At 40.8% G+C, this 19,420-nt stretch overlaps 1 long non-coding RNA gene across 1 annotated transcript; it reads left to right on the forward strand.

Annotated features, from left to right (window-relative positions):
- Positions 1-336: 336 nt before the first annotated feature.
- On the forward strand, positions 337-18,989 carry LOC131480293 (uncharacterized). Its single transcript, XR_009245395.1, has 3 exons — positions 337-463; positions 3,113-3,202; positions 18,830-18,989. It is a non-coding gene; the product is annotated as an uncharacterized LOC131480293 (long non-coding RNA).
- The last annotated feature ends 431 nt before the right edge of the window (positions 18,990-19,420 follow it).

Genomic DNA, 19,420 nt, shown 5'->3' on the forward strand with positions numbered 1-19,420 from the left:
TGCGTCTCAGACTCTAAGCGGTACTGTCATTTCTCACTGGCAACACCTCCTTGATGCTGCACCTTGGTTCTCCCTGTGAGGCAAGGTCTGAGAGAGAGCTCCGCCTGGTGTAGCTGCACATGGCTGCTGTGTCATAGCTACTCTGCCTTCTGATTGGTCATTGCCTGAGATGCATTGTGATGTGCCATGTGACATCACAATATCAGCCCAGGTTGGTTGCCATCGCTACAAGGAAACACCCAGCTGTTTCTCAGGTAGAGATTTCAAACATTTATAAATGGAGAGTTTACTAGTAAATTCTAAAACATGTTGAAAATTCTAACCAAAGACAAGTATTTCACTGGGCTATAACTGAATCTAAAAACAAAAAGTGGAATTCAAGAAACAAAGATAAGCAAAGAAGATAGTTAAATTTACTGAAACTGCAAAATAAAGCACAGCAATTTGGGGGAATATGAAAAAAGTAAGTAAAATGATGGAATCAACTTACTTCAGAAGTGTTGGTAAGGAAAATTGCAAAAAGATTAAAGTGGGACCTGGTATTATAGCCTAGTGGCTAAATCCTTGGCCTTACGTGTGCCAAGATCCCTTGTGGGCGTCGGTTTGTGTCCCATCTGCCTCACTTCCGTCCAACTCCATGCCTATGCCCTAGAAGAACAGTAGAACATGGCCCAGAGCCTTGGGATACTGCACCCAGACGGGAGATGAAGAAGCAACTCCTGGTTCCTGGCTTCAGATTGGCTCATTTCTAGCCTTTGAGGCCAAGAATTAGCTGATGGATCTTTCTCTTTATCCCTCCTTCTCTCTGTAAATCTGCTTTTTTTAATTAAAAAATATATTTTTATTACAAAGTCAAATATACGGAGAGGAGAAGAGACAGAGAGGAAGATCTGCTGTCCGATGATTCACTCCCCAAGTGAGCGCAACGGCCGGTGCTGCACCGATCCAAAGCCAGGATCTGGGAACTTCCTCCATGTCTCCCACTGCGCTGGGCCCTACATAAATCTTTTTAGAAATCAAAATGATATCTAAAACTCTATTGTGCTTCCCATCTCACTGAGATGAAAAATCATGATTTGTAAAACATCTGGACATTAGTAGATTAACTTAGAGACAGCCAGATGTGCTCAAACTATGACCTTCATACATAGAGATCAGATCATGAGTGTGAGCAGGGGCATCTCACAGGACTGCACGATTCCGACAGAGATAAATGCTAGTGTTGTTTCTGTTCTTATTTTACATCGGAGAGATGTTTAACCAAAACAGGATGAAAGTTGGTGGCATCTGGTATTTTACAGAATATAGGAGTAAACATAACAAACAACTTTATCACTCAACACATGGCTCACTCATAGAAATGTGAGGAACTGAAGATGGCATGCTAAATTACACTATGTGGATAACGGGAGGAGGCCGACTTTATGTTCACAGAAAGAGTAGAGAAGGAAAAAGGAAAACCAACAAACTTGCAATAGTCAGAAATGGATGATTGTATTCATACAGCATGATAACAGCAAGAAGCTCAAATGAATAAAACCACTTTTATGGCATAAACACAAATTACTAAAATAAAATGTTGGGTAAAGAAAGGATGCCTTGGGCCCGGTGGCGTGGCCTAGTGGCTAACGTCCTCGCCTTGAACGCCCTGGGTTCCCATATGGCCACCGGTTCTAATCCCGGCAGCTCCACTTCCCATCCAGCTCCCTGCTTGTCGCCTGGGAAAGCAGCTGAGGATGGCCCAAGGCTTTGGGACCCTACACCCGTGTGGGAGACCTGGAAGAGGTTCCAGGTTCCAGGCTTTGGATAGGCACATCACCAGCTGTTGCCCTCACTTGGGGAGTGAATCATCGGACGGAAGATCTTCCTCTCTGTCTCTCCTCCTCTCTGCATATCTGACTTTCTAATAAAAATAAATAAATCTTTAAAAAAAGAAATAATGCCTTTCAAAGTCATAAACTGCATTGGGTCATTTATGTAAACAAAATCACAAGTTTTTCTGTCTAGTTTATTGATACTGTGAATGCAAAGAAGCATGAATGAACATACGTATCCACATTCATGATAATGTTGCGTATAGGGCGAGGGGTAGTTTTACAATAGAGATGGGAAGAGATTTTGGAGAGTAGATCTCTGTGTGTTTTTATATACTCCTTGCGTTGTCCTGAATACAAGTATATATAAATGTATTAATATTTACAAAATAGACAGTAGTGTTTATTTGAGAATCTGAGGGATCTATTCTTTATTCTGTCACTTTGTCAAATGTTCTGTAGCCTGATAGGGACCCCTCACTTCAACATTGCTCAGGGATTGGTGTTCGACCCATGCTTGAGCTTGGAATTGAGTCCCAGTTTACTCCTTATTTCAGTTTATCATAGAATCTAAGAGTCAGGAGCTGATGTTATAGTTACTAGGGTCTCAGCACCCATAAGCTGTGCCTGGACTGAGTTATCAACTCCTGGCCCCAGCTTGACCAAGTCACAGCCATCTGTGGAGACAATCAGCCAACAGAAGAACTCTCTCTTCATACCCCACCGTTCATTCTTTTTCTTTCTGCCCTTTCCATCTCCTTACCTGTGAAAAAGAAAAGCAGCAAGTTTCCCTAGTTATATAAACAAATTACAAAACAGTTTCTTGAGATCCCTTTGGTTCTGATAGCCTGTACTCGCGTATAACTTGCAGTTTCACTGTCTCATTGATGATGTTGTTGGCCAGGTAGTGCAGTAACTTGTGCCTTAGATCAGATGATATCTAACAATGTGGTTTCAGCTTAATGTGAAAACCTTTTTATAAATTGCTCAGTGGCCTCGGGTATATAAATGTCTCATCCACTCATGAACAGGCTTCAGAAAAGGTGTATGTGAAGAAAACACCATGGGGCAGAGTGAATCACTGGGCAGAGCTTTCTGTCACATTAACAATGTTGAGAAAGCGCAATCAGAAGTGTCCAAACTCTGGATTTCATGAACGTTATTTGTCTGGGTTCATTCCTCAACTAAGCTGAAAACTCAGGGAATTTGCCAAATGAGAAGCATTACAAAGGTGGATATGTCTGAATTCAAACATTCTCTGCTACATAAATACATTACCTAATCTCTTTATGTCTCAGGCTCCAGCATCTCAGAGAAATTAGGAAATAAGTATAACAAGAGGAGGGCAGACAGAACACGTGGCCCAGCTCTTGGCACATCACCTACAGGTAACAAATAACAGCTACTATTATGTTGCTTCACTCCCACTTAAATCATTAGCATGATTCTACTGGTAATACTTGTGACATCTAATGTTTAACGTTTTTTGCATGTATTAAGGAACACTTACTTTGTATTCACACATGTAGCTTTCTGAAAGCCAAGCCTTATTTCTGCTCCATTTTAGCAGCAGCCAGATTTCTAGGGACTTACCACTGCTTCAATTACATATACACAGTCTTTGAATATTTTGCGTTGAAAATATTTCAAAATAATCATCTTTGGACTGCATACAGTTCATGGATCCCCTCATACTATGTCCAAGAAAATCTGAAAATTCACATCATTTTCTTACACTAGAATTCTAGATATAAGATCATTGTAAAAATAAAAATGATCTTTATAGAAAGACCATTAAATCTTGAAAACTAATAACAGAGCCTTGCCATTTTAATAGGGTTATAAGCTTGCCAAAATATTTTTGGTTGTATTCTTCCACCAGGTAATGGAAATCCAAAGCAACATGTCACAAAAGGGAAACAATCTCATGAGGAATGTTTTACTTTTAGATAAATAAGTTACAAAACACATATTTGTGTTTTTCTTCTTTCAGCAATGCCCTGTGGTCTCTGCACTCAATAGTAAGAGGAGTTCTCTCTTTGAAAGCTTCGTCTCCACAGTTATCCTAATTTGAGTACAAGTCTTGGTTCTGTTCTTTGTGAATTGTGAAGCTTTACAAGTCCCTGAGCTACGGTTTTCCATCTGTGGGAGGGCTAGGGTAATATCCATTCCTTCAAGGTACTGAAGAAATTAATTTATCCCTCATGCTTTCTGTATTTTGCAAATGTTGAGTGAATGGGCCCGCCTCATTTTGTTTTCAAAGGACTATTTGAAAGGCTGAGTTACAGAGAAATTTAGATGGATGGATAGATAGATAGATATATAGATAGATAGATAGATAAAATTTCCATTTGCTGGTTCATACCCTGAAGCATCACAGCAGCCAGGCTGGACCAGGCTGAAGGCAGGAGATAGGAGCTGCATCAGCCTTCTGTATGACAGGCAGAGGTCTAAGTATTTGAGCCATTCTTTACTGCCTTATTTAGCAGAGAATTGAATCAGAAGTAAAACCTTCAGGACTTAAACCAGAGCTTTCCTTATGGTTTCCTGTTGCAAGTGGAGGCTTACCCACTGCAAGGCAGTGCCAGTCCCCACTTTTTATGTTAACTTCTAACACTTTCACTAGATTATGTTTTTTGTTTTGTTTTGTTTGTTTAGGTTTGGACTCTACAGCTACAATACAGATGCCTTGGAGAGAGGGTGGTGCCTGCAAATTGTGCAATGAAAGGATCTCAGTAAAAACATGGGGCAGGTCTATCACTTGATACAGTGGAATGTTGATATTGGGCTGGATGCTGGTGCGTGACAGCTATGCCAGTTCTCAGACCATTCCCTAAAGACAGCCATCTGTTGGGAACTAGGCAAATGCGAAATCTGCTGTTAGGGTAGAAGGTGCTTGGGAGACTCCATGTGCTTTCCTGTTATGTGCATCCCCATCACAGTGCCCTCACTGGACCACTGCTGTGTCATCTGCTAGAGTACCTACAGCATGGTGACAAAGACAAACACCCCAGGGGCTTTGCTTTATAAGCCTTGGGATACCCTTTCCTCCTGCGATGTCAGAAAAAAAAAAGAGGGAAAATTTGAGGGAAAATCTACATTCTAATCCCAGAATCACAAATGTGTTCCAATCTGGTTGGGTTAGTAACATAAAATTGCTGGTGAAATTGTTAATGCACAAGGTAACCCAGGAAATATTTTTGTTCTGTGATTTTTATAACACGACTGGCCCCCAAATAAGAAAGTGAATAAGTGAATAGATTGTAGCTCTCTACCTGGCTCCTGTGCTCAGCAATAAGTTCTGTTTGAGATGGAGTTATAGAACCTGCTTTACTACTTGTGTATGGCTGTGCTGGCCTTGTGCATGCTGGTCACACAGAGTGGATTAATCAGGATGGGGAAGCAACAGAAGTGTGAACTTGGTGTTGGGAAAATATCTGATTAAAGAGTCTGGGTTTTGGTACCCAACAGCTGGTGATTAAAAATTCAGTGATTTACACTATGAAAAGAAATAGTGTTCAGAGCATTGTATGAAATGACATCTTCTGAAAGAGAGCTGGTATGTTCCTAGTGGAACTCTGAGTGATTTCCTTTCCTTTAAAAAAATCATGTATTTTTAAATGAGAGAGAAAGAGAGAGAAACAGAGAGAGAGAGAGAGAGAGAGAGAGAGAGAGAGAGAGAGAACTTTCCATCTGGTAGCGGCATATGGCTATTACAACCAGAACTGGGCCAAGTGGCTAGAGCCAGGAGCTCCATTTAGATCTCCCACATGCATGCATCGGTGAGGGGCCCAATCACTTAGACCAGCTTCTGATTAGGGGCTGGATCAGAAGCAGGGCAGCTAGGGCTTTAACGAGTATTTTCATTTGGGATGACGTGTCATAAATGGCAGCTTGCCCCACTGTGCCACAATACTAGAACCCTGTGAGAGATTTCCAAGGTTTCTGTGCATGGCGCTGCAGAGGTTCTAAATTATCGGTGCTCAGTGTCTGCAACCAAGGTTTGTGCATGCAGTTTCTGCTTTGAATGACCTTAAAAATGTAGCTCCAATCATCTTTGAACTTATTCAACAGCCATTTCGCAGCTCCATTAAGTGCAAATGAACCAACCTTTGGGACTGGATATAACTCCTGTATGTTTGATTTTTCTGAGTAAATTTGAAATGAACTTAGAGCTATAGAGTTTGTAAAGCATGATGATTTTCTTCTATTCAATGAGAAAGTGATGTTCTTAGAAATGACTTCTGGGTACTATTTGTTGTGTGATACAAATTCTTTTTAAAGCACTGTGGATTGCAGTCAAATGAACCAGTCTGTGTACTGTCATTGCTGCCTCTGGAAAAGGAAAATTGTCCAAACTCCTTGAGCCTACATTTTCTCATCTAGACCTTCCATCTTTTCCATGGAGGATGAGTTCTAAGACACTCAGTGGATGTCTGAAGCGAGGAAGAGTTCTGAATCCCATAATTTAACATATTTGCCTTCTCAACCAAACACGTATCACGCATTCTTTGTTTCTTGCTCAGCAGCAAAAGCAGCATGGATGTCTTTCTTTTGCTTCACAGTTTCACAGAGTGATGATTCACTTTTTCCAGAGATCTTAGTATTCGTACCATGGAATTTCTTTCTACCCTTATTTCACATAAACGTTTCACCTTCTCCTTCAAAAAAAGTACATTTTCTCTTCTCATTTGCATACCCAAATTGCCAACATTACATCTATAGAGTTTGAATTTTTATTAAATAAAGTAAGAGTTACTTCAACAGAATCAATGTGATGGCATGACAATCTGATAATGATCAATGACTTATGAAGGTGCAGTTCATACGCTATGGATATGCTGGGCTAAGGGACGAGTCATATACCCAGCAGGATGGAGCAGTAAGAACTCTCATCACACTGCATAGACTAATCTGTAGTTATAAGCACATCAGCCGTTTATTTCTTAAATATTCAATTTAATATCTTCAGAAGAAGGTGGGCTATAGATAACAGAATTGAAATGTTTCATAAGACTGAATTGTACTCTCATTTGAACCACATGGGTCATACACTATCATTAATTTCTACAGGAAGATATTAGACACCCTTTTGCGCTACCCTACCGTCACATCGATACCCCTGCTATGAGATCAATAACTGCCTGGAGATGAAGGTTCACTATTTCATTTTATATATTTTTTTCTTTTTTTCCCTCTCACCCTGATGGAGACTCTATTCAAGGGAAGGTATAATGGAAGTGCAGTGGAAATAAATATATCCATAAGCAGAAACAGAGAATATATCCCTGTACCTGCAATACAAGGATGGACTCACAGTGAAACAACAGATAAGTCCCTACATTGTTTGGAGACACCTTAATGGCAGTATGATGGACTTCTGAGAGCACTCAAAAGACACCTAGTGAAAGATTAGAGATGAGAAAAATGGAGAGGGGGCAATGCCTATTAAACTGTTTCATAAAATAAAATTCAAAGAAAATAAACATAAGTCCAAAAAAGACATTTATACAAGAAGATAAAAATATTTTCCTGAATTTATTTCAGAGAATATGGCCTATTAATCTAAGATTTCATGAATAATATAAAGCAGGAAAAGAAAAATGAGAAAAACACAGATTTGTGAGAGGAGGCAAATATTGTGTTGACAGGAGATAATTGAATCCAATTGTCAGGAAAGTAGCATCTTTGCTTTAAAAAGGTCCTCATGAATGGCCAGGGAATGTGTTAGCACTTTACATTGTGAATCCTCCTGGCTTCTCAAGACAGACCACTGCCTTCTGTGACCTAGCATGGATGGCTGGAGCACCACGCACATGCTGTGCAGAGATGTCAGGAGTATTGAAGAGCTTCCCCTGGGACTGACTGATCCAGCTTATCAGGACAGCAGCTCTCTGAATCCTACTAGTGCCCACATGGCACCCAACTCCAAGATCCAGTGAGCACACAGTGAAGAACCAACCAGGGAAGAGGGACACACACAGTCCCCTGAGAGGGCAGGGCTGCTGAGGGACTGGAGGCAAACAGGGAGTGGATCTGCTCTTGGGTGTGTGCTGTAGGCTCCACCCCTCTGTCCTGGCCTGTCCCAGACTCAAGGGTCTGCAGAAGCAGAGGCTGAGGGTTTTCTGGGTTGTTCAAGGTTGTACGAGCTGCAGATGTAGATGAGAGCCAAGTCATTTGTGACCTTCTGAGGAAAATAACAAGACATGCAAAAAGAATCAACACAGAAAGAAGATCCACAAACGAAAAGAACTTTCTGGTGAACAATTGCAAATAACCTAAAATGATACATAAGGGTAAAGGAAGAAGTATCCATCGGGGTAGAAAAAAAAGATAAGTAATTGTTATGTAAGGAATAACCAATTTAAAACACATAGCAAAACTAGTCAATTTTTAAAGGAGTTGTTTATCATTTGTTTCCTATTGGAAAGTCAGATATACAGAGAAGTGAAGAGAGAAAGATTTTCCGGCTGCTGATTCACTCCCCAAATGGCCACAATGTCTGGAGCTTGGTTGACACAAAGCCAGGAGCCCAGAGCTTCTTCTGGGACTCTCACATGGGTGCAGGATCCCAAAGCTTTGGGCCATCTTTTACTGCTTTCCTAGGCCAAAAGTAGGGGACTGGATGGGAAGCAGGGCTACTAGAAGATTAGACCCGCTGCCCATACAGGATCCTGGTGCTTGCAAGGTGAGGACTTCAGCTGCTAGGCTACTTACTATGCCAGGCCCAGATTTAGTCATTTTTATACAAGGCATTTGGAGCAGTGCTTTCTTGCTGCTTTAAAAACTTGCAATCTATGTAAGATAGCTTGGTTTGAGTCCTGACTTTTCCACCTCTAATTACAACTTTCTGCTAATGCAGAACCAAGGAGCAGGTGGTGCCTGAGGTACTACGGTACCAGCGGTTCATGCAACAATGTTTTGAGCTCCTGACTTTGGTGTGGCTCAGCCCTGCCTATTACAGATGTTCAGAGTTCAGGAGTGTGGTGAAGGAATAGAAGATTTGAAAGGTGTGGTGAATCAGTGCATGGAAGTCTCTCCCTATCTCTCCACTATGATTTTACAACAGAATTAAAACAAACAATAAAGAAAATTAAGATATTTGAATCAAAAAGTTAATCCATGGATCACAAACTTTACAAAGAAAATGTAGTTATGAGGAAATGAAATCTTTTCTCAGAAGGCATCAGAAATGAATGCAAAATGAAAATTGATAAGTATATGCAATACAAGAGGAAAAGTCGATTTTTAACATATATGAGGACCCAGTGTGGTAACTCAGTGGCTAAAGTCCTTGTCTTGTACATGCTTGGATCCCATATGGGTGCTGGTTCTAATCCTGGAGGCCCCGCTTCCCGTCCAGCTCCCTGCTTGTGGCCTAGGAAAGCAGTTAATGATGGCCCAAAGATTTGGGACCCTGAGCCTGAGTGGGAGACCTATGAGAGGCTCCAGGTTCCTGGCTTCAGATCGGCACAGCTCCAGCCATGGCGGCTGCTTGGGGAGTGAATCATTGGACAGAAGATCTTCCTCTCTTTCCCTTCTCCTCTCTGTATATCTGATTTTACAATAATTTAAACATGTTTAAAAATGTTTAAAAATATTTTTAAAAATGTGAGAGTAGAACAGAAAATTACTTGAATAGAAAGTATTTGCGGTGGTTTTTTGGCTTGGTATTTATGATGGAGTTTGGAGTATCTACCTCCCATGATGCAGTGACTGGGTTTGAACCCTGGCTGTGTTTGGTGGTTTAATGTCTTGACTTTCTGTCCCATGGGAGGCAGTAGATGATGGATAAAGTGTTTGGGGCTCTGTCAGCCACATGGCAGACCCCAACGAGTTCCTGCTTCCAGGCTTCAGCCTGATCCAGCCAGGGATGTTGTGACCATTGGAGAGTGAACCAATAGATGGAAAGCATCTATTTGCCTGTTTCCTGTTCATTACCTGTTAAATAAACAAGGATTCTTTTTTATTATTATTAATTACATCATATTATGTGACACATTTTTATAGGCACTGGGAATCCCCCCACCCCTCCCCAAACCCTCCCCCCATGGTGGATTCTTCCACCTTATTGCTTTGCCACAGTTCAAGTTCAGTTGAGATTCTTTCATTGCAAGCATATACCAAGCACAGAGTCCGTCATCTTATTGTCCAGTTAAATTCAACGGCTTGTTGTGGAGACCATCTCTGGCCTGAAGGTAGAGCCGGCAGAGTATCATCCCTATCAATCGAAAGCCCCGACATAACATCAGCAACAATTTATAACGTTACGGAATTAATTGACAGAGTATAAATAAGGATTCTTTAAAAGTGTTTATGTAAATTTTGACAAAGTCATCTTCCAATGAGGAAAGCATATTGAAAGATTTCTAGAGACTGTGTAATCATTAAAGGAATTAGGGCCTTTTCAGTAGACTGTAGGCTAATCATACAGCCAAGAAAATTGAAGAGAATTCCTGGAAGTAAAAACAGATTTATATGAAATATGTGGATATCAGCAATGGCTCCAAGGAGACCACTGAGTGTTGTTTTCAGGAGATACAATCAGAAGCATTAAGAAATTCTGCATCATTAAAAATATAAATCAAATATAAGACTATCTGGTAACCTAGTATGGAACAGAGATGTTGAAGACGAAACAGTCAGGTGTTTGAATAGCTTACATTTGAATATTTGACACAGTTATAACAACAAAATCAAGAAACAGGCTAATTGTTGTAATTAATAATGTAGCATGCTTATTTCATAAACAGTTCAAATAATTAAACATTGACTTATAAAACTTTTTAAAGCTCAGTGTTGCTGGTTATAGTATTGCTAGTGTCTATATCTACCTATCTATCATTATCATCATTATTATTTTATTTATTTGAAAGACAGAGACACTGAGATGGAGAAACAGAAAGAGAGATCATCCATCTGTTGGTTGGTCACAATAGCCAAGGCTGGGCTAGCCTGGGGCCAGGAGCCAAGAGGAAGGAATTGTATCCACACACAGGAGAGGGCTCTAGAACTTGGATTATCTTCTGTTGTTTCCCATGGATACTGACAGTGAGCTGGACTTGAAGTAGAGCAACTGTGACTCAAAGAGTTACCGACATGGGATGGCTGTGCTGCAGTCAGTGACCCAACTCACAGTGACATATCATTGTTCCCCAAATGGTAATCTTACAGAAAATGCATATAACTAGGAAAAAGAAACTATTGGACCCAACTTGATGGCCTGGTGTCTAAATCTTCACCGTGCATGCGCCAAAATCCCGCATGGATACTGGTTCTATCATGGCAGCTCCCTGTTCGTGGTCTGGGAAAGCAGTCAAGGATGGCCCAAGGCCTTGGAACCCAGCACTGAGGTGGGACCCAGAAGTGTCTCCAGGCTCCCTGGCTTCACATTGGCTCAGCTCCAGCAGTTGTGGTCATTGAACATCATGGTTCACTGGGAGCAGAGAAACAGTGGCTGGAAGATCTTTGTCCATGCCTGTTCTTCTCTCTGTAAATCTTTCTAATTAAAAGAATGGTTTTCTGTTCACAGAGAACAATTTTGATATTAAACGTGTTGGGTTTTCCTCTCACCCAGAAAGTCTGCAATTTTTGGCAGAAAATAGCAAACGTTCCATGTTTACACCAATCACCCACAGTTAGTGCTGGCTCTGTAGAGTAAGGGCTCAGTCCTGTAAAACCACTTTCCCCATGTCCAATGTCAAGTGGCAGCAAGTGTTCCCCAGTATAGCCACAGCATCTGTCAGACTTGGCTGCATACCAGATACCAAACCCCATCCTAAGGTTTTGTATTTTTCTAGATTAGTTTACTAACATACCACTGGAGATTTACTACACATGGCAACTCTCTCAGCAGTGATTTTTAAGAATTATTATTTGAGAAGGTGATGGACATGGAGAGTCAGCGTTCATCAACTAGTTTTCACTCCTTAAATTCTAGGGCTGGCCCAGACTGAAGCCACAGACACGTAAGGTAACTCCATCCATGCCACCCATGTGACTGGTAGGATCTATTGCTGAGCTGCCTTTCCAGAGTCTGGCTTAGAAGCCTGAGACAGGCTGTGAGCCCAAATACTTTTTTATGGGCTGTGAATGCTCCAAAGTCACAACCTCTAGGTGCAACAGCTGCTCCATGCAAAAATTATTTTAAGGAATGTAAATAAACGACCAGTTGAAGACAGAGGAAAAGGTGTGCAACGACTCTTGCATTCTGTGGAGTTCGGGCTGCCACCACCTGCCTGCCACATGTGTGTGCCCTACTCAGCACACTTTCAAGACCTCTGCTGGAGTCTTACAGAAGCTTCACTTTGCGGTAAGATTAAGTCACTGTTAACTCCCCATCCAGCCTCTCTTGCTTTCCTCCAAGGTCTGTGCGTGAGACTGAAGTACCATCTCGCAAATCAAATGCTGGTTCCCATGGCAAGCAATCCCTCATCCACAGGAGCTTTCTCATTAGCAGGAACTCAGGTATGGTTGGAAGGAAAGTGTTTGTTAGCGATGACAAGAGATGACAAAGAATGTTCTTTTCAACTGTCTTTCTGGGACTATTTCAGGAACTGAAGATGAAAAGTACATATTTTTAAGGTAACAGTAACCCAGCCACTGCTATTAGGGTTTTAGAAGCTGCATATCAGGAATCAGGAACAAAAGCTAAGATTTCTTATAGTACAATTGGGGCAATACCCCAATTAATAAATTGCACATTACTATATGTGTGTCTAAAGGTAAATGAATGTCATAAAAATAAATATTTTTAATAAATGCTATATAAGCAATGTACCAAAAGACAGGATATAAATGAAGCTGCATAAATTTAAAAGGCTTGAAATACTGCAGACTTTGTCCTGAATGTGGTGCAATTAGAAATCAGTAATAGAAAATGATTCTAAAATGTGAATTTAGGCAATTAAATGAAGTGAGGAGGTTTTGAATAGGTCCATAGCATTGTAGGTTATTAATGTTAGCACATTTAAACTTAGGTGAAATGATACATTCCTAAGGAAATGATCAACCTTAACAACTTAATGTAATATAGAGCATGAGGCTTCCAGTAAGCATTAAGATAATTAAAGTGGTTCTTGCCAGTCAGCCAATCTCTCATACATCCCAAATCTTGGTGCAGGTACGTTAACCATGAGGCTGAATGGCCAGCCCTCCCTGGGTTTTCCGTTGGGCACTCTGTTTCAGCTCCTTCTCAAGGTGAAGCATTTAATCCTTCGGTGTGCATTAACTTTGTAGCCTTGGCAAAAGCCTTGACACACTTTAGTAAATGAAGCTATCCCTCAGTACCCATTGATGAGCTCCTGGGTTCATCTTCTACCACAAGTACAGACATATCAAGATGCACACATGAGCAAGTGTTCTATATAAAATGACATAGTGCTCGCATAGCACCTAAATCCTCTTCTCTACTTTGTTATCTGTTGGTTCCTTAAGGTGCAAATACAGTGTAAACACATGTGGCTGGTGGTCCTGCTATGTTACATTGTTTGGAGAATAATGAAAAGAGAATCATCCGCCAGTGGTCAGTGAACACCAATTTTAAAAATATTTCTGATGTACTGCTGTATATGTAGAAGTGAAAGGCTGAGTGAATATGGCCTTACTGATTTTGTCAATCGATGTATTTTTTTTTTCTGTTTATTGTGGTCAGCTACATCTTCTCTCCAGTGGATGTTGCTATGAGAATGATCCTTGGGGGTTATAAGCATCCCCAAATTCACAGCCCAAACTGACTGCACTTTGAAACCTCGTCTCTGAAGGGCTGGCACCACACTGCTCTGCTGGATGAATGAATTATGCTAAAGAGATGCAGGAAAAAGCTACGCAGGTGAAAATGATGCTGACCATATGCATAGAGATAGTGAGGTAAGGAAACTCTCCATAGGGCATTGGGAGTAAAACATGTTTGCAGGAAAATAAGACACACTGTAGGGAATGTGCGTTGTGTGGGATGATCACTTGTGCCTACAGCAAATGCACCTCTGCCACTGTGCCCTTGCAGCCCCCCTGGGGTCTCTGCCAGCTTCCCCTGCCATGACTGCACATCCTCTGTCCACATTGCCTGCAGCCCCCCGGGGGTTCTTAGTAGCCCTCTGTGGGGAAGGAGGTGACACGGATGAAAAATTCTATCTCCCACTCACAAACAGGAAAAGTACAAGACAGAAGCTGCAGAACTAGATTATGAATTTTTTCCCTTTCCTAATCAAATTATTCCATTAGAGCATGACTGTGATACTAACCTGGGACTGACCAGAGGATGTCAAGAGGCCAGGAAAAAGTTAGTGTAAGGTCTCCTTGCCTTTAATTCCAAACTTCCTTTAGTACAGCTATTTTAATTTTCGTATTTCTGGTGTTCCTGTGTTATAAGATGAAAAAATTAGCCTCTTTCTCGCATAGGAAAGTCCCTATTAAAGGAGGACTTACTGTGGAAAATGGCTTGATTTCCTTTTAAGGTAGGATTCCTGGCCATGGCTCCAGCATGTCTGATGGTGGTGGTGTCCACCCGGAGTGTCTGGTTTTTGGGGATGCTCATGTTCTGAGGCACATCAAGACGGCTTCACCAGTCTTTGCAACAGCACACTTAAGGGCACATTTTCTGAGCACATGAACAAACTGTAAGATTCCTGTTTAAGAGTACAATAGAGTAAGTGATTGTTTCATATCAGAGTGCCTGGAATAGAGTGCCTCCTACACCTCCAACACAGCTCCCTGCTGATACACACTCTGAACCAAGGCAGTGATGTTCCAAGTACTTGGGTTCTTGCCATCCACATCAGAGACCCCGCATGAAGTTTGTGACTCCTGGATTCTGCTTGCCCAGTATCAGCTCCTCCAGGTCTTTAAAGAGCGAACCATGGATGGAGATCTCTTTCTCACTCTTTCTCTTCCTCTGCTGTCCTGCTACTTTAAAAAATAAATAACTAAATCTTTAAAAAAAAGTCCTCTTTAAAAACTGCTAATGAACTTTCACAATAAATCTTAGCAGCGTCACATTAGAAATATACATATTTCCCAACAACACACGTATAAACAGTAGTAAGTGTGAATTCATGCGGAGACCAATACCTTGTAATTCATTATAACTAAATATGCCAAATATTCAGTACTATTTGAAAATAAATAAATGTAAATTAATGCAATGTTGAAATACTGCTGTTTTTTCCTGTCAGACACATGAAGAAAACATAAAAGAAAAACTTATGTTTACAATCATACATAGACATTTTAATTCATATATACTTTGCTACACAGGTGAAGAAATATTTATGACAAAATAATCTGAAATATGTATAACTATTGGTGTATTCATTGTGGCATAGTTCATATTAACAAGTTAGAAACAAATTATTTGTCAAATTTTAAGTTATTTAAAATGTGCATTATGGTTGGTCCACAATACAATCATATTTAAAGCCATTGAGCTGTGCACCTAATGATGTTTCAAATGGGAAGCTCTCATGTATATTTTGCTAAAATAAAAAAAAAGTACATGGAAACAACAAAGTAATGAGCGACTTCGAGCATTATTACAGAGGTTAGTGTAAAGGATCAGTTGGATAATCTACTGCCTGCCAATACTAGCAGCCAATAGGGGTGTTAGTTTATACCTCAGCGGCTCCACTTCCCATCCAGCTCCCTGATTGTGGCCTGGGAAAGTAGTGGAGGACAACTCAAAGTCCTGAGACTCTGTTCCTTCATGGTAAACTGGAAGAAGATCCAGGATTCTGGCTTCAGACTGACGTAGTTCTGCATCCATTAGCAGAGTGAACCAGGGCATGGGATATCTTTTCCACTCCTCCTCCACCTTCTTCTTTAGTCTCTCCTTTCTGTTCATCCCTTTAAATACAAATTTGAAAATTCTAAAAAATAACCTAGATTACAAAATACTTTTGGGCCTGGCGGCGTGGCCTAGTGGCTGAAGTCCTCACCTTGAACACTCCGGGATCCCATATGGGTGCCGGTTCTAATCCCGGCAGCTCCACTTCCCATCCACCTCCCTGCCTGTGGCCTGGGAAAGCAGTCGAGGACGGCCCAAAGCTTTGGGACCCTGCACCCGCGTGGGAGACCTGGAAGAGGTTCCTGGTTCCCGGCTTCAGATTGGCACGCACCGGCCATTGCGGCTCACTTGGGGAGTGAAACATTGGACGGAAGATCTTCCTCTCTGTCTCTCCTCCTCTCTGTATATCTGACTTTGTAATAAAATAAATCTTTAAAAAAAAAAAAGAAAACCAAAATACTTTTATTATGGAAGAAATGTATATGAGTCTTGTCACACAATGCTTAATGTTATTTGTTGTTCATTAGCCAGGTATGTAGTATTGTGAATACGTATTCATTTACAGATGTACACATTGGAGAAGGTTGTGTATCTTTAATACAAACTTAATGGGATTACAATAAATATCTCAAATTTCTAGTTTTTCATGCTCTAATATTTCTTCACAACCATGTCTTAAAGTTTCAAAATTTCAAAAAAATATGTTCTTTAGTGCTCACCCAAACTAAAGAATCTACAATGGACGTATAACATGAAGAAAATGCCTCAAAACATTCTTTATTTTTTGCTTTTCTATTTCTCTGCATCAACTGCTTGTAGCTAAAATTCTTTTCTTGCAAGTGAGAAAAAATCAGTTTCAGTTTCTTTAGGTTCATACTCTTTTTTATTACAGGGGAACTAACTTATTTGATCCTTTTTACTTTAGTTCTCGGGAGAAAAATTTGCACCGTATCCATGCCGCTTTCTATGTGAACATGTTACTGTTTATTAACAGGCTTTTCTTTTCTAGGATGCAAATTTCATGAGAACTGCCTTATACATAATTCATTTAATGGAATGCCACTGTATCCAGATGAAGTGTTTTTTATACCAAGTTTCTTCATCTATCAACGTGATAAGCAATAGCAATAAATTAACCGTCCCTTTACTTATTGTCCCTTCATTATATGTGGAGCCTGAAAAGGGTTTGTCATTTTGTGGCCTCGGGCTTTTTACTCAATTTCCCTTTTCTCTGTTATAGCAGTTTCCAGATGTTTTAGTGCATGTCTGTGTCCCACTATGTATAGCAAGACATACCCTGTAGACTACCCTTCCTTCTTTCATGGTGTGGTGTCCAAATCGTTCTACACCCTGCCAATTTCATGATCAGACTGCCAAAACTAATGTGAATGTGATTCCTAACAGTAAAGTGCATTTAATGTTCCCATGAATTGAGTCATCCATTGTAATTCTGCACCTTGGGAAGCTAGAAAAAGAGCAAATCCTCTTTCTTAGGGGGCAGGGGGCTGGAGGACAACACAAAGGAACTGTCCACCATGTTAACACCTTCCTCTGACATCCCCATGTATGGGCACTCTGGACTCAAAAGGCCCCAGACCTTTTTGAGCTCTGCCAGTGTTGTGAGTGTGAGGCAACCCAGCAAAGCCTTATCTTTCATATCACTCCTAACTTGATCTTAGCCACAAGGCCAAGAAGCGATCCGTTTCACTCCTGTCTGTGTGGCTCACCAACTTGCTTTAGTGCTTCTCAGTGGGAGAGCAAGGCCCAGAGTCAACTGTCAGAAGTAGAGCAAAGAGTCAACTTGAAGCCGCAGTTTCCCCATTCACTGGGACCGGTTTCCTGAACAGCCCCACCTGAGCCACTTGTGTGAGAAAATAGCATCTCAGTTTCAGCTCTTATAGGTTTGAGGGTGTGGGAGTTGGGAAGTCCTTCAGAGACTCTTGGACCCAAGCCTGGAGCACTGCTGGGAAAGAACGTGCCTAGGATGGTTATTATGTGGTAGCCACACTCTGACCCAACAACTAAGAACAAGTTTGTGTGTGTTTGCATGCTTGTGTCTATCTTTTTTTTCGATTGCGTTCTCCAATCCATGCATAGAATATGTCTTTGCACCTGCAGTGTCTTCCCTACAAAAGTGTAGGAAGAGGGAGTGTATGGGTGCGGTTCCTGTGCCAAAATCCTGTTATGCCTAATGTTAGCTTGTTTAACGTGCAATGAACTAAGAACAAAATAGTCATCCCAAGGCTACTTTCCAAACGTCTCTTAGTCACCTAAATATGCATGAAAAAATTGCTGTTGAAATCACCAGGGGAAAAAAAATGAACATTACTGTTAAAGTCTCATGATTTCTTAAGTGCCTGTATGTGTTCTCTTAATTAATTTAAAGGGAGATATAGTTTAGGGGTCCTGTGAATTTGACTACAACACAAAAGAACCCAGGGGAAAACTTCATAGCTTAGACCACAAACGACATCTTCATTATGCACAATTATCAATACCTTTTCCTCGTTCTTTGATTATTTAGGGAGTGGGTTTGTTTTCAGGTTTTACTATCATATTTCTGTGTTTTTGGCAAGCTCCAAGGCTGCATATGTCCAGCCTGTTAGTCATGAAGTCTGCTCTTGCACAGAGATGTGATGCACCTTGCAGCCAGAGGCAGCCACGCGATCCTCAGAAAAATAAGAACGAAGCATGGGGAGTTTGAGGTCAGGAAGCTGGTGTGTAGACAGAGGAAGGAAACGTGGTGGGTAAATGGAGGAGCATCTGAGTAACCTCACCCCTGAGTGGTCAGGGCATTATTTGTGTAGCAGTAGATCATCAAAATTGAACAGAAAAGTTTGAGAGGTACCTGTCCTATGCTTTTTGACTCAAAGACTTGTTTTTACATAGGCTAGCTATGTGTATACGTACAGTTAGTCCATGGATCTGTGGAATGCATAATATGATTAACGATTATTATATAGAGAGCATTTAAACATAGTGACTGAAGAAGAGAATGAATCAGTACTACATATTTTATGCTTTAATTAAGACTTTGGTTTTACTTATTTCAACGACTGACAGAAAGGGAAACATACATACACGACACATACTTTTGTTAACTGGCTCATTCTGCAAATGAAAATAATGTTCATGTCTGGCCCAGGCTGAAGCCAGGAGCCTGAAACATCACCCAATCCTCTCACATGGTTTGTTGGGATTCAAGTAGTTGTGCCATTGTCCACTGTTTTTCCAGGCGCATCAACAGGGATCTGGATTACACATGGAACAGCTGGGACTGAAATGGGTGCTCTGATAAGGGATGCCAGTGACACAGGCAGAGGTGTAACTCTGCCACAATGCTGCCTTCACGGTATGTAATTTACAAAATTGCTACTATTTATTGCTACTATAACACCTTAATAGCTTTTAGGTAAAATATTTTAATTGGAATAAAATAAAATTTGGGTATATGTAAGAGGAAATTGACTAATAGGAGCAATTGGATTATATTTTACTACTGACTAGAAAATTGTGGATTTATAGTTACTAATTGCATTTCTATGGCTCTGTAACTCAGTCCCTCATTAAATGGGTAAATGTTATATGATTTTTATGATATTTAAAACAAATGAAATTATGCGGAAAACATGGCTGCTAAGTTGTAGTGTGTGTGTGTGTGTGTGTGTGTGTGTGTGTTTTCAGCTCCTAGGGCTGTCACTATTGCCTATCCTGTTCCTCCAGAGAAAATCACATGCTTACCAATGGCCATATAGTATTAACGTAGCACTTGATCCAGAATCCAGCTGTTCTAACTCATAGTCGGATTCTCTATGTACCCACAAAA

Source organism: Ochotona princeps, chromosome 5 (assembly GCF_030435755.1).
Source record: "Ochotona princeps isolate mOchPri1 chromosome 5, mOchPri1.hap1, whole genome shotgun sequence".
NCBI lineage: Eukaryota > Metazoa > Chordata > Mammalia > Lagomorpha > Ochotonidae > Ochotona > Ochotona princeps.